The 21,836-nt window shown below is 58.3% G+C and overlaps 6 non-coding genes across 6 annotated transcripts; all 6 read right to left on the bottom strand.

The window, feature by feature from the left end:
• Nucleotides 1-241: 241 nt before the first annotated feature.
• TRNAY-GUA (transfer RNA tyrosine (anticodon GUA)) lies at nucleotides 242-330 on the bottom strand. Its single transcript is given in 2 exon segments — nucleotides 242-277; nucleotides 294-330. It is a non-coding gene; the product is annotated as a tRNA-Tyr (tRNA).
• Nucleotides 331-4,188: 3,858 nt separating this feature from the next.
• TRNAY-GUA (transfer RNA tyrosine (anticodon GUA)) lies at nucleotides 4,189-4,277 on the bottom strand. The gene is given in 2 exon segments: nucleotides 4,189-4,224; nucleotides 4,241-4,277. It is a non-coding gene; the product is annotated as a tRNA-Tyr (tRNA).
• A 3,858-nt stretch (nucleotides 4,278-8,135) lies between these two features.
• On the bottom strand, nucleotides 8,136-8,224 carry TRNAY-GUA (transfer RNA tyrosine (anticodon GUA)). Its single transcript is given in 2 exon segments — nucleotides 8,136-8,171; nucleotides 8,188-8,224. It is a non-coding gene; the product is annotated as a tRNA-Tyr (tRNA).
• A 3,858-nt stretch (nucleotides 8,225-12,082) lies between these two features.
• On the bottom strand, nucleotides 12,083-12,171 carry TRNAY-GUA (transfer RNA tyrosine (anticodon GUA)). The gene is given in 2 exon segments: nucleotides 12,083-12,118; nucleotides 12,135-12,171. It is a non-coding gene; the product is annotated as a tRNA-Tyr (tRNA).
• A 3,875-nt stretch (nucleotides 12,172-16,046) lies between these two features.
• On the bottom strand, nucleotides 16,047-16,135 carry TRNAY-GUA (transfer RNA tyrosine (anticodon GUA)). Its single transcript is given in 2 exon segments — nucleotides 16,047-16,082; nucleotides 16,099-16,135. It is a non-coding gene; the product is annotated as a tRNA-Tyr (tRNA).
• Nucleotides 16,136-20,010: 3,875 nt separating this feature from the next.
• On the bottom strand, nucleotides 20,011-20,099 carry TRNAY-GUA (transfer RNA tyrosine (anticodon GUA)). The gene is given in 2 exon segments: nucleotides 20,011-20,046; nucleotides 20,063-20,099. It is a non-coding gene; the product is annotated as a tRNA-Tyr (tRNA).
• Nucleotides 20,100-21,836: the final 1,737 nt, after the last annotated feature.

Raw genomic sequence — 21,836 nt, 5'->3', positions numbered from 1 at the left:
CTTGCCGCCCTATGGTGTGTGCAGTAAGGCCAGCGGGGGCTGCTCTCCCATTGACTCTGGCTAGTTTTCTCACCCTGGTGGAGTATCGGAGGCGACGGGAGAGCGCTCGGAGATCAATTTATCGCGCCTAAGGAAACGGGATAAATCCAGCGCCGGCAGAGCGATCGCTGCAGCGTCGATCCACCGCGCGATGAAGAGAAGGCCTAAAGAAGAGGCTGTACTGACGGAAACAAAAGCCCACTCCTTCGAGCCGGAGTTGAACCAGCGACCTAAGGATAGCCAAGGAAAGAAGACTACAGTCCTCCGCTCTACCAGCTGAGCTATCGAAGGAGCCCAGCAAGGAGGCTGTCCAAGTGACTCAAAGTGCCAGGGAGGAAGAAGTCCCTCTGGCACTAAGAGCTAATTATAGGCTTGCCTGTGCCCCGCCCTCGGACAGGAACGAGCCACAGACACGTAGCTCTCCCATCCTCATGGCTGCCTCAGCTGTGGGCAGCTGCCTAGGAAGAAGGGAAGCCAAGGGTGGGTGACGCCAGCCCTGCCTGCTGGCTGGGATACCGCAACTTCTTGCCCCGGCCCTCGCTGACCCGCAAGGGCCCTGAGATCGTCTCGAGCAGGCGCAGCACACTGTACGCACCGCCCCACCCCTCCGCGCCCCCCATTCTGGCGCAGAAGAGGGAAGTAGGAGCAACGGCAAACGTGTCTGACGCCGGATCCTTCTGCCCGGCTCGAAAGGACGCTTGAAGTCATGACATTTTTTCAGTCCATTGCCCTTCGCCTTCCTGTGTGACCGACACATTCCTGCTTTCACAGCTGACTCGGCTTCCCAGGCCTCTACCTGAGGACAACACACACAAGGAGCCTTTGAAATGATAAGAACTCAGGCTTGCGCTCTCCTGGAAGGGAAGCTGCTCCTTTTACTCCCTCCGAGCAGAATCCTCACCCTAAAGCGTCCGGCAGCGCCCCGTTCTGCACAGTCATAAGTCTGTGACGGATGTGGGTGGAGAAGAAAGACACGGCTGTTTGGAGGATGCAGGCATCCATCCTGCTACTTCTCACATGCACAGCGAGCACAGTAGCATTTGAGCTCATCCCCCATGCCTTTTCTGTTGCTTCCTTCCCCTCTCCGACACAAACTGTCAACTCAGCGCAAACCCCTGTCCGCACATCTCTTCGCACCCCTAAAAAGATTGCCTTTGGCCTTGCAGAGCACTTGGGACATGACCTGCACCCAACGCGGACAGGTGACGCGGCAAACTACCCCGCTCCCTTTCTTGTGTGTAAACAAAATACGTCTTTCCTGAGCCCATCAGAGAAATTCAAGCATGCCCCCTGCCTTGCGGACCCACACATCCCTAGCGCCTGATATCGTGACCGCAAGAAGAAGAAAAGCAGGCAAGTAAAGGGGACGCGTCGCCTCCCTGCCCGCCTGTTGGGGGCGCGGGCCAAGAAAAGCAAAGGTTCACGCTGTCTGCGGAGAACCCTGCAGGTCCTTCTGAGAAATTCCACCAGATTCGGATGGTAGCAGTTCTGCGCCAGAAGCCTGTTACGTGCTATGTGCAGTCACGCTTGCCTAAAGAAATCGCAGCTCTCCAAATGTGATGGACCAAAGGCCCAAGGTGACAGAAATGGAACTGCTCGCTCACGCTGCTCCTTGAACTGTGCTCTACGACGCTGAGGAAGGACGGCCGAAAAGTGAGCAAACCGCAGAAACGCGGACGTTGCTTCTCCGTCAAACGTAAGAGCCCGCCATCAGCACCGGAGACGCTCGTTTGACCTCGAAGGAGAAGGGACTGTCGGGGACGGAAGGGCCGTTTCTACTCCCCCTGTGTTCCCCTCCTGCTTGCCACCTGAAAGAAAGTCCTCCCCGGCGCATCTGCCCCCTAGCATCCGCTCCTGCAAAGGGAGCTTTGGGAGTTACGTGCGGACACTGTGTTTTAGCTAGGGTGACCAGATACCGCGTTTTGAAAGGGTCGGTCCTGCATGTGAGCCGTCCTGCGGGTGTCCCGACTTGCCCTGTATTTTCTGTCTCTCCCCTTCCATGTGTACACGTGAGTCCTAATGCTGGCCTCATGCTTGCTTTGCAGCTGCCCATCCAGCAGCGGTGAAAGGTGGGGTGTCCTGTGGATGATGATGGGGGCGAGTGTGCAAGGCTGACGGTTGGGCAAAGCTGCGGCGTGCAGGGCTGGCCGTTCCCCCTGCCGGTCCATCAGTGCAGTGCCTGGTGTGTGCCAGCAGGCTCCTCATCCCTGCCCCGTTTCCAAGCAGCAGTGGTGAGTGTGGAGAGGAGGTGGCCGGTTATGTGGCACCTGTGCTGCCCGCCCACCTGATGTTTACATGCTCTTCCTCTCCAGCTGTGTCCCATCCCTGCTGCTCATCCACATCCTCCCCAGGCGTCTGCAGCAGGATGCGTTCTGCGCCCAGCGCTTGTGCAGAGGATCAGCCCCCGTTCGGAGCAATCAGTTAACCACTAGTCGGGCAGGCTGGCAGGCAGGCAGACCCTTTCCTTTCCCCCACTGCCTCTGCCGGCGTGGTGAAGAGCTGAAGACCCGCTGGCCTGAGGGGGCTGTCCAGGAAGAGCCAATCTCTGCACGCGCCAGAGCCTAGCCACAGGAAGAGTCTGTGCTCCTCGGCTAAGCTCTGGAGCGCTGGGAGCTCTTTGCAGCCTGTTCACGCTCCGCCTCCACAGGCTTTGCGGTAGCCCCCCGGGCAGGGTCTTAGCACCCACTTCATGTGCCAGCCCTGCCTAAGTCTTGCCCCCAGGAAGTTGAGGACTTCTCTGTGTCCGAGGCATCCTCCCCTGCTGAGCCACCTCTGTGGACAGGTGCACTGCAGACTCTGTAGGCAGGCTCCCCCGCAGGGCCGTGATGCACAGTTCACCGCGTGTGCTTAACCCCTGCCTGTGCACCGTGTGGCCAGGGGACAAGAGGTGGCTGGGTTATGTCGGTGGCCAGCAGCATCTTGGAGAGGATAGCTGCCTTTCTACGGGCAGGAAGGGACCGGCTGGTTCCGGCCACAGGCTAGCGGGAGGAGGGAGAGTAAGGGGAAGAGACGACCTCTTGAAAGCCGTGAGCCGAGTCATGCCTGTCGTCCCCCTCCGCCCGCCTGCATCTGGAAGCCCTCCCCTGTTGCCTTAACTCCCGCGCAGTGGAAGAAGGCTACGGCTGGCCATGTTGTGGTGTGAACCTTGACAGAAATCTGGGGAGAGAGGCCTGTGACCCTACGTGCCGCCCACATGTTGTCTCAAGAAGACGCAGCACCAGGTCCTAGAGAGGCGGGTCTGTCCTGGGAGGGTGAAGAGCACTGGACAGGGAGGGTTGGGTCAGGCCAGTCGGCGAGCCGCATCTTGATGTGCGAGAGGTGTACGGGAGTGCGTGTGTGTTTGTATGCGTGTGTGAGGCCCCTCCCTGCGCCAGCCGTAGAGATCAGAAGGTAAAGAAAGAGGCTCCAGCTGCTCAGCTTTTCTTTTTAATAGGGTCTCGGTGAACTCGATGTTAATTTGAACTTTTGTACCGCATAGTACTGCTTGCTGTTGAACTTGCTTGATTAGAAGTAACTGGAGCAGGTGTCCCATATTCAGCAGAGGGAAATACGGTCACGCTAGTGTTATGTGGAAGGCGCCCTGCCAGCAGGGGGCTAAATGGTACTTGTGAGGCCCGAGGTCGACAGCTGGATGCGTAGGCAGGGAGCGCGGGAGGTGAAGAAAAGGAAGTGTGCCGATCAAGCGATAAACAGTGGCCTTGGTATTTGGAAGCAGGTGTGGTGGATGAAAGTAGTAGGAAGTGGTGCTTCCAATAGAGCACATTACCAGCGGCCAGCCTTGCACGTGCGGAGTCAAACATGGCAGTGGCCAGCAGGGGAGCTCTAAGGCCTTGTCCACGCTCAGTCCCCACCTCCAATGGAACCTACGGAAGCTCAGCTGCGCAAATGGCGTAGCTGAGGTCGGCGTACTTGCCGCCCTATGGTGTGTGCAGTAAGGCCAGCGGGGGCTGCTCTCCCATTGACTCTGGCTAGTTTTCTCACCCTGGTGGAGTATCGGAGGCGACGGGAGAGCGCTCGGAGATCAATTTATCGCGCCTAAGGAAACGGGATAAATCCAGCGCCGGCAGAGCGATCGCTGCAGCGTTGATCCACCGCGCGATGAAGAGAAGGCCTAAAGAAGAGGCTGTACTGACGGAAACAAAAGCCCACTCCTTCGAGCCGGAGTTGAACCAGCGACCTAAGGATAGCCAAGGAAAGAAGACTACAGTCCTCCGCTCTACCAGCTGAGCTATCGAAGGAGCCCAGCAAGGAGGCTGTCCAAGTGACTCAAAGTGCCAGGGAGGAAGAAGTCCCTCTGGCACTAAGAGCTAATTATAGGCTTGCCTGTGCCCCGCCCTCGGACAGGAACGAGCCACAGACACGTAGCTCTCCCATCCTCATGGCTGCCTCAGCTGTGGGCAGCTGCCTAGGAAGAAGGGAAGCCAAGGGTGGGTGACGCCAGCCCTGCCTGCTGGCTGGGATACCGCAACTTCTTGCCCCGGCCCTCGCTGACCCGCAAGGGCCCTGAGATCGTCTCGAGCAGGCGCAGCACACTGTACGCACCGCCCCACCCCTCCGCGCCCCCCATTCTGGCGCAGAAGAGGGAAGTAGGAGCAACGGCAAACGTGTCTGACGCCGGATCCTTCTGCCCGGCTCGAAAGGACGCTTGAAGTCATGACATTTTTTCAGTCCATTGCCCTTCGCCTTCCTGTGTGACCGACACATTCCTGCTTTCACAGCTGACTCGGCTTCCCAGGCCTCTACCTGAGGACAACACACACAAGGAGCCTTTGAAATGATAAGAACTCAGGCTTGCGCTCTCCTGGAAGGGAAGCTGCTCCTTTTACTCCCTCCGAGCAGAATCCTCACCCTAAAGCGTCCGGCAGCGCCCCGTTCTGCACAGTCATAAGTCTGTGACGGATGTGGGTGGAGAAGAAAGACACGGCTGTTTGGAGGATGCAGGCATCCATCCTGCTACTTCTCACATGCACAGCGAGCACAGTAGCATTTGAGCTCATCCCCCATGCCTTTTCTGTTGCTTCCTTCCCCTCTCCGACACAAACTGTCAACTCAGCGCAAACCCCTGTCCGCACATCTCTTCGCACCCCTAAAAAGATTGCCTTTGGCCTTGCAGAGCACTTGGGACATGACCTGCACCCAACGCGGACAGGTGACGCGGCAAACTACCCCGCTCCCTTTCTTGTGTGTAAACAAAATACGTCTTTCCTGAGCCCATCAGAGAAATTCAAGCATGCCCCCTGCCTTGCGGACCCACACATCCCTAGCGCCTGATATCGTGACCGCAAGAAGAAGAAAAGCAGGCAAGTAAAGGGGACGCGTCGCCTCCCTGCCCGCCTGTTGGGGGCGCGGGCCAAGAAAAGCAAAGGTTCACGCTGTCTGCGGAGAACCCTGCAGGTCCTTCTGAGAAATTCCACCAGATTCGGATGGTAGCAGTTCTGCGCCAGAAGCCTGTTACGTGCTATGTGCAGTCACGCTTGCCTAAAGAAATCGCAGCTCTCCAAATGTGATGGACCAAAGGCCCAAGGTGACAGAAATGGAACTGCTCGCTCACGCTGCTCCTTGAACTGTGCTCTACGACGCTGAGGAAGGACGGCCGAAAAGTGAGCAAACCGCAGAAACGCGGACGTTGCTTCTCCGTCAAACGTAAGAGCCCGCCATCAGCACCGGAGACGCTCGTTTGACCTCGAAGGAGAAGGGACTGTCGGGGACGGAAGGGCCGTTTCTACTCCCCCTGTGTTCCCCTCCTGCTTGCCACCTGAAAGAAAGTCCTCCCCGGCGCATCTGCCCCCTAGCATCCGCTCCTGCAAAGGGAGCTTTGGGAGTTACGTGCGGACACTGTGTTTTAGCTAGGGTGACCAGATACCGCGTTTTGAAAGGGTCGGTCCTGCATGTGAGCCGTCCTGCGGGTGTCCCGACTTGCCCTGTATTTTCTGTCTCTCCCCTTCCATGTGTACACGTGAGTCCTAATGCTGGCCTCATGCTTGCTTTGCAGCTGCCCATCCAGCAGCGGTGAAAGGTGGGGTGTCCTGTGGATGATGATGGGGGCGAGTGTGCAAGGCTGACGGTTGGGCAAAGCTGCGGCGTGCAGGGCTGGCCGTTCCCCCTGCCGGTCCATCAGTGCAGTGCCTGGTGTGTGCCAGCAGGCTCCTCATCCCTGCCCCGTTTCCAAGCAGCAGTGGTGAGTGTGGAGAGGAGGTGGCCGGTTATGTGGCACCTGTGCTGCCCGCCCACCTGATGTTTACATGCTCTTCCTCTCCAGCTGTGTCCCATCCCTGCTGCTCATCCACATCCTCCCCAGGCGTCTGCAGCAGGATGCGTTCTGCGCCCAGCGCTTGTGCAGAGGATCAGCCCCCGTTCGGAGCAATCAGTTAACCACTAGTCGGGCAGGCTGGCAGGCAGGCAGACCCTTTCCTTTCCCCCACTGCCTCTGCCGGCGTGGTGAAGAGCTGAAGACCCGCTGGCCTGAGGGGGCTGTCCAGGAAGAGCCAATCTCTGCACGCGCCAGAGCCTAGCCACAGGAAGAGTCTGTGCTCCTCGGCTAAGCTCTGGAGCGCTGGGAGCTCTTTGCAGCCTGTTCACGCTCCGCCTCCACAGGCTTTGCGGTAGCCCCCCGGGCAGGGTCTTAGCACCCACTTCATGTGCCAGCCCTGCCTAAGTCTTGCCCCCAGGAAGTTGAGGACTTCTCTGTGTCCGAGGCATCCTCCCCTGCTGAGCCACCTCTGTGGACAGGTGCACTGCAGACTCTGTAGGCAGGCTCCCCCGCAGGGCCGTGATGCACAGTTCACCGCGTGTGCTTAACCCCTGCCTGTGCACCGTGTGGCCAGGGGACAAGAGGTGGCTGGGTTATGTCGGTGGCCAGCAGCATCTTGGAGAGGATAGCTGCCTTTCTACGGGCAGGAAGGGACCGGCTGGTTCCGGCCACAGGCTAGCGGGAGGAGGGAGAGTAAGGGGAAGAGACGACCTCTTGAAAGCCGTGAGCCGAGTCATGCCTGTCGTCCCCCTCCGCCCGCCTGCATCTGGAAGCCCTCCCCTGTTGCCTTAACTCCCGCGCAGTGGAAGAAGGCTACGGCTGGCCATGTTGTGGTGTGAACCTTGACAGAAATCTGGGGAGAGAGGCCTGTGACCTTACGTGCCGCCCACATGTTGTCTCAAGAAGACGCAGCACCAGGTCCTAGAGAGGCGGGTCTGTCCTGGGAGGGTGAAGAGCACTGGACAGGGAGGGTTGGGTCAGGCCAGTCGGCGAGCCGCATCTTGATGTGCGAGAGGTGTACGGGAGTGCGTGTGTGTTTGTATGCGTGTGTGAGGCCCCTCCCTGCGCCAGCCGTAGAGATCAGAAGGTAAAGAAAGAGGCTCCAGCTGCTCAGCTTTTCTTTTTAATAGGGTCTCGGTGAACTCGATGTTAATTTGAACTTTTGTACCGCATAGTACTGCTTGCTGTTGAACTTGCTTGATTAGAAGTAACTGGAGCAGGTGTCCCATATTCAGCAGAGGGAAATACGGTCACGCTAGTGTTATGTGGAAGGCGCCCTGCCAGCAGGGGGCTAAATGGTACTTGTGAGGCCCGAGGTCGACAGCTGGATGCGTAGGCAGGGAGCGCGGGAGGTGAAGAAAAGGAAGTGTGCCGATCAAGCGATAAACAGTGGCCTTGGTATTTGGAAGCAGGTGTGGTGGATGAAAGTAGTAGGAAGTGGTGCTTCCAATAGAGCACATTACCAGCGGCCAGCCTTGCACGCGCGGAGTCAAACATGGCAGTGGCCAGCAGGGGAGCTCTAAGGCCTTGTCCACGCTCAGTCCCCACCTCCAATGGAACCTACGGAAGCTCAGCTGCGCAAATGGCGTAGCTGAGGTCGGCGTACTTGCCGCCCTATGGTGTGTGCAGTAAGGCCAGCGGGGGCTGCTCTCCCATTGACTCTGGCTAGTTTTCTCACCCTGGTGGAGTATCGGAGGCGACGGGAGAGCGCTCGGAGATCAATTTATCGCGCCTAAGGAAACGGGATAAATCCAGCGCCGGCAGAGCGATCGCTGCAGCGTCGATCCACCGCGCGATGAAGAGAAGGCCTAAAGAAGAGGCTGTACTGACGGAAACAAAAGCCCACTCCTTCGAGCCGGAGTTGAACCAGCGACCTAAGGATAGCCAAGGAAAGAAGACTACAGTCCTCCGCTCTACCAGCTGAGCTATCGAAGGAGCCCAGCAAGGAGGCTGTCCAAGTGACTCAAAGTGCCAGGGAGGAAGAAGTCCCTCTGGCACTAAGAGCTAATTATAGGCTTGCCTGTGCCCCGCCCTCGGACAGGAACGAGCCACAGACACGTAGCTCTCCCATCCTCATGGCTGCCTCAGCTGTGGGCAGCTGCCTAGGAAGAAGGGAAGCCAAGGGTGGGTGACGCCAGCCCTGCCTGCTGGCTGGGATACCGCAACTTCTTGCCCCGGCCCTCGCTGACCCGCAAGGGCCCTGAGATCGTCTCGAGCAGGCGCAGCACACTGTACGCACCGCCCCACCCCTCCGCGCCCCCCATTCTGGCGCAGAAGAGGGAAGTAGGAGCAACGGCAAACGTGTCTGACGCCGGATCCTTCTGCCCGGCTCGAAAGGACGCTTGAAGTCATGACATTTTTTCAGTCCATTGCCCTTCGCCTTCCTGTGTGACCGACACATTCCTGCTTTCACAGCTGACTCGGCTTCCCAGGCCTCTACCTGAGGACAACACACACAAGGAGCCTTTGAAATGATAAGAACTCAGGCTTGCGCTCTCCTGGAAGGGAAGCTGCTCCTTTTACTCCCTCCGAGCAGAATCCTCACCCTAAAGCGTCCGGCAGCGCCCCGTTCTGCACAGTCATAAGTCTGTGACGGATGTGGGTGGAGAAGAAAGACACGGCTGTTTGGAGGATGCAGGCATCCATCCTGCTACTTCTCACATGCACAGCGAGCACGGTAGCATTTGAGCTCATCCCCCATGCCTTTTCTGTTGCTTCCTTCCCCTCTCCGACACAAACTGTCAACTCAGCGCAAACCCCTGTCCGCACATCTCTTCGCACCCCTAAAAAGATTGCCTTTGGCCTTGCAGAGCACTTGGGACATGACCTGCACCCAACGCGGACAGGTGACGCGGCAAACTACCCCGCTCCCTTTCTTGTGTGTAAACAAAATACGTCTTTCCTGAGCCCATCAGAGAAATTCAAGCATGCCCCCTGCCTTGCGGACCCACACATCCCTAGCGCCTGATATCGTGACCGCAAGAAGAAGAAAAGCAGGCAAGTAAAGGGGACGCGTCGCCTCCCTGCCCGCCTGTTGGGGGCGCGGGCCAAGAAAAGCAAAGGTTCACGCTGTCTGCGGAGAACCCTGCAGGTCCTTCTGAGAAATTCCACCAGATTCGGATGGTAGCAGTTCTGCGCCAGAAGCCTGTTACGTGCTATGTGCAGTCACGCTTGCCTAAAGAAATCGCAGCTCTCCAAATGTGATGGACCAAAGGCCCAAGGTGACAGAAATGGAACTGCTCGCTCACGCTGCTCCTTGAACTGTGCTCTACGACGCTGAGGAAGGACGGCCGAAAAGTGAGCAAACCGCAGAAACGCGGACGTTGCTTCTCCGTCAAACGTAAGAGCCCGCCATCAGCACCGGAGACGCTCGTTTGACCTCGAAGGAGAAGGGACTGTCGGGGACGGAAGGGCCGTTTCTACTCCCCCTGTGTTCCCCTCCTGCTTGCCACCTGAAAGAAAGTCCTCCCCGGCGCATCTGCCCCCTAGCATCCGCTCCTGCAAAGGGAGCTTTGGGAGTTACGTGCGGACACTGTGTTTTAGCTAGGGTGACCAGATACCGCGTTTTGAAAGGGTCGGTCCTGCATGTGAGCCGTCCTGCGGGTGTCCCGACTTGCCCTGTATTTTCTGTCTCTCCCCTTCCATGTGTACACGTGAGTCCTAATGCTGGCCTCATGCTTGCTTTGCAGCTGCCCATCCAGCAGCGGTGAAAGGTGGGGTGTCCTGTGGATGATGATGGGGGCGAGTGTGCAAGGCTGACGGTTGGGCAAAGCTGCGGCGTGCAGGGCTGGCCGTTCCCCCTGCCGGTCCATCAGTGCAGTGCCTGGTGTGTGCCAGCAGGCTCCTCATCCCTGCCCCGTTTCCAAGCAGCAGTGGTGAGTGTGGAGAGGAGGTGGCCGGTTATGTGGCACCTGTGCTGCCCGCCCACCTGATGTTTACATGCTCTTCCTCTCCAGCTGTGTCCCATCCCTGCTGCTCATCCACATCCTCCCCAGGCGTCTGCAGCAGGATGCGTTCTGCGCCCAGCGCTTGTGCAGAGGATCAGCCCCCGTTCGGAGCAATCAGTTAACCACTAGTCGGGCAGGCTGGCAGGCAGGCAGACCCTTTCCTTTCCCCCACTGCCTCTGCCGGCGTGGTGAAGAGCTGAAGACCCGCTGGCCTGAGGGGGCTGTCCAGGAAGAGCCAATCTCTGCACGCGCCAGAGCCTAGCCACAGGAAGAGTCTGTGCTCCTCGGCTAAGCTCTGGAGCGCTGGGAGCTCTTTGCAGCCTGTTCACGCTCCGCCTCCACAGGCTTTGCGGTAGCCCCCCGGGCAGGGTCTTAGCACCCACTTCATGTGCCAGCCCTGCCTAAGTCTTGCCCCCAGGAAGTTGAGGACTTCTCTGTGTCCGAGGCATCCTCCCCTGCTGAGCCACCTCTGTGGACAGGTGCACTGCAGACTCTGTAGGCAGGCTCCCCCGCAGGGCCGTGATGCACAGTTCACCGCGTGTGCTTAACCCCTGCCTGTGCACCGTGTGGCCAGGGGACAAGAGGTGGCTGGGTTATGTCGGTGGCCAGCAGCATCTTGGAGAGGATAGCTGCCTTTCTACGGGCAGGAAGGGACCGGCTGGTTCCGGCCACAGGCTAGCGGGAGGAGGGAGAGTAAGGGGAAGAGACGACCTCTTGAAAGCCGTGAGCCGAGTCATGCCTGTCGTCCCCCTCCGCCCGCCTGCATCTGGAAGCCCTCCCCTGTTGCCTTAACTCCCGCGCAGTGGAAGAAGGCTACGGCTGGCCATGTTGTGGTGTGAACCTTGACAGAAATCTGGGGAGAGAGGCCTGTGACCTTACGTGCCGCCCACATGTTGTCTCAAGAAGACGCAGCACCAGGTCCTAGAGAGGCGGGTCTGTCCTGGGAGGGTGAAGAGCACTGGACAGGGAGGGTTGGGTCAGGCCAGTCGGCGAGCCGCATCTTGATGTGCGAGAGGTGTACGGGAGTGCGTGTGTGTTTGTATGCGTGTGTGAGGCCCCTCCCTGCGCCAGCCGTAGAGATCAGAAGGTAAAGAAAGAGGCTCCAGCTGCTCAGCTTTTCTTTTTAATAGGGTCTCGGTGAACTCGATGTTAATTTGAACTTTTGTACCGCATAGTACTGCTTGCTGTTGAACTTGCTTGATTAGAAGTAACTGGAGCAGGTGTCCCATATTCAGCAGAGGGAAATACGGTCACGCTAGTGTTATGTGGAAGGCGCCCTGCCAGCAGGGGGCTAAATGGTACTTGTGAGGCCCGAGGTCGACAGCTGGATGCGTAGGCAGGGAGCGCGGGAGGTGAAGAAAAGGAAGTGTGCCGATCAAGCGATAAACAGTGGCCTTGGTATTTGGAAGCAGGTGTGGTGGATGAAAGTAGTAGGAAGTGGTGCTTCCAATAGAGCACATTACCAGCGGCCAGCCTTGCACGCGCGGAGTCAAACATGGCAGTGGCCAGCAGGGGAGCTCTAAGGCCTTGTCCACGCTCAGTCCCCACCTCCAATGGAACCTACGGAAGCTCAGCTGCGCAAATGGCGTAGCTGAGGTCGGCGTACTTGCCGCCCTATGGTGTGTGCAGTAAGGCCAGCGGGGGCTGCTCTCCCATTGACTCTGGCTAGTTTTCTCACCCTGGTGGAGTATCGGAGGCGACGGGAGAGCGCTCGGAGATCAATTTATCGCGCCTAAGGAAACGGGATAAATCCAGCGCCGGCAGAGCGATCGCTGCAGCGTCGATCCACCGCGCGATGAAGAGAAGGCCTAAAGAAGAGGCTGTACTGACGGAAACAAAAGCCCACTCCTTCGAGCCGGAGTTGAACCAGCGACCTAAGGATAGCCAAGGAAAGAAGACTACAGTCCTCCGCTCTACCAGCTGAGCTATCGAAGGAGCCCAGCAAGGAGGCTGTCCAAGTGACTCAAAGTGCCAGGGAGGAAGAAGTCCCTCTGGCACTAAGAGCTAATTATAGGCTTGCCTGTGCCCCGCCCTCGGACAGGAACGAGCCACAGACACGTAGCTCTCCCATCCTCATGGCTGCCTCAGCTGTGGGCAGCTGCCTAGGAAGAAGGGAAGCCAAGGGTGGGTGACGCCAGCCCTGCCTGCTGGCTGGGATACCGCAACTTCTTGCCCCGGCCCTCGCTGACCCGCAAGGGCCCTGAGATCGTCTCGAGCAGGCGCAGCACACTGTACGCACCGCCCCACCCCTCCGCGCCCCCCATTCTGGCGCAGAAGAGGGAAGTAGGAGCAACGGCAAACGTGTCTGACGCCGGATCCTTCTGCCCGGCTCGAAAGGACGCTTGAAGTCATGACATTTTTTCAGTCCATTGCCCTTCGCCTTCCTGTGTGACCGACACATTCCTGCTTTCACAGCTGACTCGGCTTCCCAGGCCTCTACCTGAGGACAACACACACAAGGAGCCTTTGAAATGATAAGAACTCAGGCTTGCGCTCTCCTGGAAGGGAAGCTGCTCCTTTTACTCCCTCCGAGCAGAATCCTCACCCTAAAGCGTCCGGCAGCGCCCCGTTCTGCACAGTCATAAGTCTGTGACGGATGTGGGTGGAGAAGAAAGACACGGCTGTTTGGAGGATGCAGGCATCCATCCTGCTACTTCTCACATGCACAGCGAGCACGGTAGCATTTGAGCTCATCCCCCATGCCTTTTCTGTTGCTTCCTTCCCCTCTCCGACACAAACTGTCAACTCAGCGCAAACCCCTGTCCGCACATCTCTTCGCACCCCTAAAAAGATTGCCTTTGGCCTTGCAGAGCACTTGGGACATGACCTGCACCCAACGCGGACAGGTGACGCGGCAAACTACCCCGCTCCCTTTCTTGTGTGTAAACAAAATACGTCTTTCCTGAGCCCATCAGAGAAATTCAAGCATGCCCCCTGCCTTGCGGACCCACACATCCCTAGCGCCTGATATCGTGACCGCAAGAAGAAGAAAAGCAGGCAAGTAAAGGGGACGCGTCGCCTCCCTGCCCGCCTGTTGGGGGCGCGGGCCAAGAAAAGCAAAGGTTCACGCTGTCTGCGGAGAACCCTGCAGGTCCTTCTGAGAAATTCCACCAGATTCGGATGGTAGCAGTTCTGCGCCAGAAGCCTGTTACGTGCTATGTGCAGTCACGCTTGCCTAAAGAAATCGCAGCTCTCCAAATGTGATGGACCAAAGGCCCAAGGTGACAGAAATGGAACTGCTCGCTCACGCTGCTCCTTGAACTGTGCTCTACGACGCTGAGGAAGGACGGCCGAAAAGTGAGCAAACCGCAGAAACGCGGACGTTGCTTCTCCGTCAAACGTAAGAGCCCGCCATCAGCACCGGAGACGCTCGTTTGACCTCGAAGGAGAAGGGACTGTCGGGGACGGAAGGGCCGTTTCTACTCCCCCTGTGTTCCCCTCCTGCTTGCCACCTGAAAGAAAGTCCTCCCCGGCGCATCTGCCCCCTAGCATCCGCTCCTGCAAAGGGAGCTTTGGGAGTTACGTGCGGACACTGTGTTTTAGCTAGGGTGACCAGATACCGCGTTTTGAAAGGGTCGGTCCTGCATGTGAGCCGTCCTGCGGGTGTCCCGACTTGCCCTGTATTTTCTGTCTCTCCCCTTCCATGTGTACACGTGAGTCCTAATGCTGGCCTCATGCTTGCTTTGCAGCTGCCCATCCAGCAGCGGTGAAAGGTGGGGTGTCCTGTGGATGATGATGGGGGCGAGTGTGCAAGGCTGACGGTTGGGCAAAGCTGCGGCGTGCAGGGCTGGCCGTTCCCCCTGCCGGTCCATCAGTGCAGTGTCTGGTGTGTGCCAGCAGGCTCCTCATCCCTGCCCCGTTTCCAAGCAGCAGTGGTGAGTGTGGAGAGGAGGTGGCCGGTTATGTGGCACCTGTGCTGCCCGCCCACCTGATGTTTACATGCTCTTCCTCTCCAGCTGTGTCCCATCCCTGCTGCTCATCCACATCCTCCCCAGGCGTCTGCAGCAGGATGCGTTCTGCGCCCAGCGCTTGTGCAGAGGATCAGCCCCCGTTCGGAGCAATCAGTTAACCACTAGTCGGGCAGGCTGGCAGGCAGGCAGACCCTTTCCTTTCCCCCACTGCCTCTGCCGGCGTGGTGAAGAGCTGAAGACCCGCTGGCCTGAGGGGGCTGTCCAGGAAGAGCCAATCTCTGCACGCGCCAGAGCCTAGCCACAGGAAGAGTCTGTGCTCCTCGGCTAAGCTCTGGAGCGCTGGGAGCTCTTTGCAGCCTGTTCACGCTCCGCCTCCACAGGCTTTGCGGTAGCCCCCCGGGCAGGGTCTTAGCACCCACTTCATGTGCCAGCCCTGCCTAAGTCTTGCCCCCAGGAAGTTGAGGACTTCTCTGTGTCCGAGGCATCCTCCCCTGCTGAGCCACCTCTGTGGACAGGTGCACTGCAGACTCTGTAGGCAGGCTCCCCCGCAGGGCCGTGATGCACAGTTCACCGCGTGTGCTTAACCCCTGCCTGTGCACCGTGTGGCCAGGGGACAAGAGGTGGCTGGGTTATGTCGGTGGCCAGCAGCATCTTGGAGAGGATAGCTGCCTTTCTACGGGCAGGAAGGGACCGGCTGGTTCCGGCCACAGGCTAGCGGGAGGAGGGAGAGTAAGGGGAAGAGACGACCTCTTGAAAGCCGTGAGCCGAGTCATGCCTGTCGTCCCCCTCCGCCCGCCTGCATCTGGAAGCCCTCCCCTGTTGCCTTAACTCCCGCGCAGTGGAAGAAGGCTACGGCTGGCCATGTTGTGGTGTGAACCTTGACAGAAATCTGGGGAGAGAGGCCTGTGACCCTACGTGCCGCCCACATGTTGTCTCAAGAAGACGCAGCACCAGGTCCTAGAGAGGCGGGTCTGTCCTGGGAGCCCAGGTGGGCATGGAGGGTGAAGAGCACTGGACAGGGAGGGTTGGGTCAGGCCAGTCGGCGAGCCGCATCTTGATGTGCGAGAGGTGTACGGGAGTGCGTGTGTGTTTGTATGCGTGTGTGAGGCCCCTCCCTGCGCCAGCCGTAGAGATCAGAAGGTAAAGAAAGAGGCTCCAGCTGCTCAGCTTTTCTTTTTAATAGGGTCTCGGTGAACTCGATGTTAATTTGAACTTTTGTACCGCATAGTACTGCTTGCTGTTGAACTTGCTTGATTAGAAGTAACTGGAGCAGGTGTCCCATATTCAGCAGAGGGAAATACGGTCACGCTAGTGTTATGTGGAAGGCGCCCTGCCAGCAGGGGGCTAAATGGTACTTGTGAGGCCCGAGGTCGACAGCTGGATGCGTAGGCAGGGAGCGCGGGAGGTGAAGAAAAGGAAGTGTGCCGATCAAGCGATAAACAGTGGCCTTGGTATTTGGAAGCAGGTGTGGTGGATGAAAGTAGTAGGAAGTGGTGCTTCCAATAGAGCACATTACCAGCGGCCAGCCTTGCACGCGCGGAGTCAAACATGGCAGTGGCCAGCAGGGGAGCTCTAAGGCCTTGTCCACGCTCAGTCCCCACCTCCAATGGAACCTACGGAAGCTCAGCTGCGCAAATGGCGTAGCTGAGGTCGGCGTACTTGCCGCCCTATGGTGTGTGCAGTAAGGCCAGCGGGGGCTGCTCTCCCATTGACTCTGGCTAGTTTTCTCACCCTGGTGGAGTATCGGAGGCGACGGGAGAGCGCTCGGAGATCAATTTATCGCGCCTAAGGAAACGGGATAAATCCAGCGCCGGCAGAGCGATCGCTGCAGCGTCGATCCACCGCGCGATGAAGAGAAGGCCTAAAGAAGAGGCTGTACTGACGGAAACAAAAGCCCACTCCTTCGAGCCGGAGTTGAACCAGCGACCTAAGGATAGCCAAGGAAAGAAGACTACAGTCCTCCGCTCTACCAGCTGAGCTATCGAAGGAGCCCAGCAAGGAGGCTGTCCAAGTGACTCAAAGTGCCAGGGAGGAAGAAGTCCCTCTGGCACTAAGAGCTAATTATAGGCTTGCCTGTGCCCCGCCCTCGGACAGGAACGAGCCACAGACACGTAGCTCTCCCATCCTCATGGCTGCCTCAGCTGTGGGCAGCTGCCTAGGAAGAAGGGAAGCCAAGGGTGGGTGACGCCAGCCCTGCCTGCTGGCTGGGATACCGCAACTTCTTGCCCCGGCCCTCGCTGACCCGCAAGGGCCCTGAGATCGTCTCGAGCAGGCGCAGCACACTGTACGCACCGCCCCACCCCTCCGCGCCCCCCATTCTGGCGCAGAAGAGGGAAGTAGGAGCAACGGCAAACGTGTCTGACGCCGGATCCTTCTGCCCGGCTCGAAAGGACGCTTGAAGTCATGACATTTTTTCAGTCCATTGCCCTTCGCCTTCCTGTGTGACCGACACATTCCTGCTTTCACAGCTGACTCGGCTTCCCAGGCCTCTACCTGAGGACAACACACACAAGGAGCCTTTGAAATGATAAGAACTCAGGCTTGCGCTCTCCTGGAAGGGAAGCTGCTCCTTTTACTCCCTCCGAGCAGAATCCTCACCCTAAAGCGTCCGGCAGCGCCCCGTTCTGCACAGTCATAAGTCTGTGACGGATGTGGGTGGAGAAGAAAGACACGGCTGTTTGGAGGATGCAGGCATCCATCCTGCTACTTCTCACATGCACAGCGAGCACGGTAGCATTTGAGCTCATCCCCCATGCCTTTTCTGTTGCTTCCTTCCCCTCTCCGACACAAACTGTCAACTCAGCGCAAACCCCTGTCCGCACATCTCTTCGCACCCCTAAAAAGATTGCCTTTGGCCTTGCAGAGCACTTGGGACATGACCTGCACCCAACGCGGACAGGTGACGCGGCAAACTACCCCGCTCCCTTTCTTGTGTGTAAACAAAATACGTCTTTCCTGAGCCCATCAGAGAAATTCAAGCATGCCCCCTGCCTTGCGGACCCACACATCCCTAGCGCCTGATATCGTGACCGCAAGAAGAAGAAAAGCAGGCAAGTAAAGGGGACGCGTCGCCTCCCTGCCCGCCTGTTGGGGGCGCGGGCCAAGAAAAGCAAAGGTTCACGCTGTCTGCGGAGAACCCTGCAGGTCCTTCTGAGAAATTCCACCAGATTCGGATGGTAGCAGTTCTGCGCCAGAAGCCTGTTACGTGCTATGTGCAGTCACGCTTGCCTAAAGAAATCGCAGCTCTCCAAATGTGATGGACCAAAGGCCCAAGGTGACAGAAATGGAACTGCTCGCTCACGCTGCTCCTTGAACTGTGCTCTACGACGCTGAGGAAGGACGGCCGAAAAGTGAGCAAACCGCAGAAACGCGGACGTTGCTTCTCCGTCAAACGTAAGAGCCCGCCATCAGCACCGGAGACGCTCGTTTGACCTCGAAGGAGAAGGGACTGTCGGGGATGGAAGGGCCGTTTCTACTCCCCCTGTGTTCCCCTCCTGCTTGCCACCTGAAAGAAAGTCCTCCCCGGCGCATCTGCCCCCTAGCATCCGCTCCTGCAAAGGGAGCTTTGGGAGTTACGTGCGGACACTGTGTTTTAGCTAGGGTGACCAGATACCGCGTTTTGAAAGGGTCGGTCCTGCATGTGAGCCGTCCTGCGGGTGTCCCGACTTGCCCTGTATTTTCTGTCTCTCCCCTTCCATGTGTACACGTGAGTCCTAATGCTGGCCTCATGCTTGCTTTGCAGCTGCCCATCCAGCAGCGGTGAAAGGTGGGGTGTCCTGTGGATGATGATGGGGGCGAGTGTGCAAGGCTGACGGTTGGGCAAAGCTGCGGCGTGCAGGGCTGGCCGTTCCCCCTGCCGGTCCATCAGTGCAGTGCCTGGTGTGTGCCAGCAGGCTCCTCATCCCTGCCCCGTTTCCAAGCAGCAGTGGTGAGTGTGGAGAGGAGGTGGCCGGTTATGTGGCACCTGTGCTGCCCGCCCACCTGATGTTTACATGCTCTTCCTCTCCAGCTGTGTCCCATCCCTGCTGCTCATCCACATCCTCCCCAGGCGTCTGCAGCAGGATGCGTTCTGCGCCCAGCGCTTGTGCAGAGGATCAGCCCCCGTTCGGAGCAATCAGTTAACCACTAGTCGGGCAGGCTGGCAGGCAGGCAGACCCTTTCCTTTCCCCCACTGCCTCTGCCGGCGTGGTGAAGAGCTGAAGACCCGCTGGCCTGAGGGGGCTGTCCAGGAAGAGCCAATCTCTGCACGCGCCAGAGCCTAGCCACAGGAAGAGTCTGTGCTCCTCGGCTAAGCTCTGGAGCGCTGGGAGCTCTTTGCAGCCTGTTCACGCTCCGCCTCCACAGGCTTTGCGGTAGCCCCCCGGGCAGGGTCTTAGCACCCACTTCATGTGCCAGCCCTGCCTAAGTCTTGCCCCCAGGAAGTTGAGGACTTCTCTGTGTCCGAGGCATCCTCCCCTGCTGAGCCACCTCTGTGGACAGGTGCACTGCAGACTCTGTAGGCAGGCTCCCCCGCAGGGCCGTGATGCACAGTTCACCGCGTGTGCTTAACCCCTGCCTGTGCACCGTGTGGCCAGGGGACAAGAGGTGGCTGGGTTATGTCGGTGGCCAGCAGCATCTTGGAGAGGATAGCTGCCTTTCTACGGGCAGGAAGGGACCGGCTGGTTCCGGCCACAGGCTAGCGGGAGGAGGGAGAGTAAGGGGAAGAGACGACCTCTTGAAAGCCGTGAGCCGAGTCATGCCTGTCGTCCCCCTCCGCCCGCCTGCATCTGGAAGCCCTCCCCTGTTGCCTTAACTCCCGCGCAGTGGAAGAAGGCTACGGCTGGCCATGTTGTGGTGTGAACCTTGACAGAAATCTGGGGAGAGAGGCCTGTGACCCTACGTGCCGCCCACATGTTGTCTCAAGAAGACGCAGCACCAGGTCCTAGAGAGGCGGGTCTGTCCTGGGAGCCCAGGTGGGCATGGAGGGTGAAGAGCACTGGACAGGGAGGGTTGGGTCAGGCCAGTCGGCGAGCCGCATCTTGATGTGCGAGAGGTGTACGGGAGTGCGTGTGTGTTTGTATGCGTGTGTGAGGCCCCTCCCTGCGCCAGCCGTAGAGATCAGAAGGTAAAGAAAGAGGCTCCAGCTGCTCAGCTTTTCTTTTTAATAGGGTCTCGGTGAACTCGATGTTAATTTGAACTTTTGTACCGCATAGTACTGCTTGCTGTTGAACTTGCTTGATTAGAAGTAACTGGAGCAGGTGTCCCATATTCAGCAGAGGGAAATACGGTCACGCTAGTGTTATGTGGAAGGCGCCCTGCCAGCAGGGGGCTAAATGGTACTTGTGAGGCCCGAGGTCGACAGCTGGATGCGTAGGCAGGGAGCGCGGGAGGTGAAGAAAAGGAAGTGTGCCGATCAAGCGATAAACAGTGGCCTTGGTATTTGGAAGCAGGTGTGGTGGATGAAAGTAGTAGGAAGTGGTGCTTCCAATAGAGCACATTACCAGCGGCCAGCCTTGCACGCGCGGAGTCAAACATGGCAGTGGCCAGCAGGGGAGCTCTAAGGCCTTGTCCACGCTCAGTCCCCACCTCCAATGGAACCTACGGAAGCTCAGCTGCGCAAATGGCGTAGCTGAGGTCGGCGTACTTGCCGCCCTATGGTGTGTGCAGTAAGGCCAGCGGGGGCTGCTCTCCCATTGACTCTGGCTAGTTTTCTCACCCTGGTGGAGTATCGGAGGCGACGGGAGAGCGCTCGGAGATCAATTTATCGCGCCTAAGGAAACGGGATAAATCCAGCGCCGGCAGAGCGATCGCTGCAGCGTCGATCCACCGCGCGATGAAGAGAAGGCCTAAAGAAGAGGCTGTACTGACGGAAACAAAAGCCCACTCCTTCGAGCCGGAGTTGAACCAGCGACCTAAGGATAGCCAAGGAAAGAAGACTACAGTCCTCCGCTCTACCAGCTGAGCTATCGAAGGAGCCCAGCAAGGAGGCTGTCCAAGTGACTCAAAGTGCCAGGGAGGAAGAAGTCCCTCTGGCACTAAGAGCTAATTATAGGCTTGCCTGTGCCCCGCCCTCGGACAGGAACGAGCCACAGACACGTAGCTCTCCCATCCTCATGGCTGCCTCAGCTGTGGGCAGCTGCCTAGGAAGAAGGGAAGCCAAGGGTGGGTGACGCCAGCCCTGCCTGCTGGCTGGGATACCGCAACTTCTTGCCCCGGCCCTCGCTGACCCGCAAGGGCCCTGAGATCGTCTCGAGCAGGCGCAGCACACTGTACGCACCGCCCCACCCCTCCGCGCCCCCCATTCTGGCGCAGAAGAGGGAAGTAGGAGCAACGGCAAACGTGTCTGACGCCGGATCCTTCTGCCCGGCTCGAAAGGACGCTTGAAGTCATGACATTTTTTCAGTCCATTGCCCTTCGCCTTCCTGTGTGACCGACACATTCCTGCTTTCACAGCTGACTCGGCTTCCCAGGCCTCTACCTGAGGACAACACACACAAGGAGCCTTTGAAATGATAAGAACTCAGGCTTGCGCTCTCCTGGAAGGGAAGCTGCTCCTTTTACTCCCTCCGAGCAGAATCCTCACCCTAAAGCGTCCGGCAGCGCCCCGTTCTGCACAGTCATAAGTCTGTGACGGATGTGGGTGGAGAAGAAAGACACGGCTGTTTGGAGGATGCAGGCATCCATCCTGCTACTTCTCACATGCACAGCGAGCACGGTAGCATTTGAGCTCATCCCCCATGCCTTTTCTGTTGCTTCCTTCCCCTCTCCGACACAAACTGTCAACTCAGCGCAAACCCCTGTCCGCACATCTCTTCGCACCCCTAAAAAGATTGCCTTTGGCCTTGCAGAGCACTTGGGACATGACCTGCACCCAACGCGGACAGGTGACGCGGCAAACTACCCCGCTCCCTTTCTTGTGTGTAAACAAAATACGTCTTTCCTGAGCCCATCAGAGAAATTCAAGCATGCCCCCTGCCTTGCGGACCCACACATCCCTAGCGCCTGATATCGTGACCGCAAGAAGAAGAAAAGCAGGCAAGTAAAGGGGACGCGTCGCCTCCCTGCCCGCCTGTTGGGGGCGCGGGCCAAGAAAAGCAAAGGTTCACGCTGTCTGCGGAGAACCCTGCAGGTCCTTCTGAGAAATTCCACCAGATTCGGATGGTAGCAGTTCTGCGCCAGAAGCCTGTTACGTGCTATGTGCAGTCACGCTTGCCTAAAGAAATCGCAGCTCTCCAAATGTGATGGACCAAAGGCCCAAGGTGACAGAAATGGAACTGCTCGCTCACGCTGCTCCTTGAACTGTGCTCTACGACGCTGAGGAAGGACGGCCGAAAAGTGAGCAAACCGCAGAAACGCGGACGTTGCTTCTCCGTCAAACGTAAGAGCCCGCCATCAGCACCGGAGACGCTCGTTTGACCTCGAAGGAGAAGGGACTGTCGGGGACGGAAGGGCCGTTTCTACTCCCCCTGTGTTCCCCTCCTGCTTGCCACCTGAAAGAAAGTCCTCCCCGGCGCATCTGCCCCCTAGCATCCGCTCCTGCAAAGGGAGCTTTGGGAGTTACGTGCGGACACTGTGTTTTAGCTAGGGTGACCAGATACCGCGTTTTGAAAGGGTCGGTCCTGCATGTGAGCCGTCCTGCGGGTGTCCCGACTTGCCCTGTATTTTCTGTCTCTCCCCTTCCATGTGTACACGTGAGTCCTAATGCTGGCC

The sequence above is a fragment of the Carettochelys insculpta genome, chromosome 2 (genome assembly GCF_033958435.1).
Source record: "Carettochelys insculpta isolate YL-2023 chromosome 2, ASM3395843v1, whole genome shotgun sequence".
Taxonomy (NCBI): domain Eukaryota; kingdom Metazoa; phylum Chordata; order Testudines; family Carettochelyidae; genus Carettochelys; species Carettochelys insculpta.
Note: the sequence above shows the minus strand (reverse complement) of the source record. Positions and strands in the feature narration are given on the sequence as shown.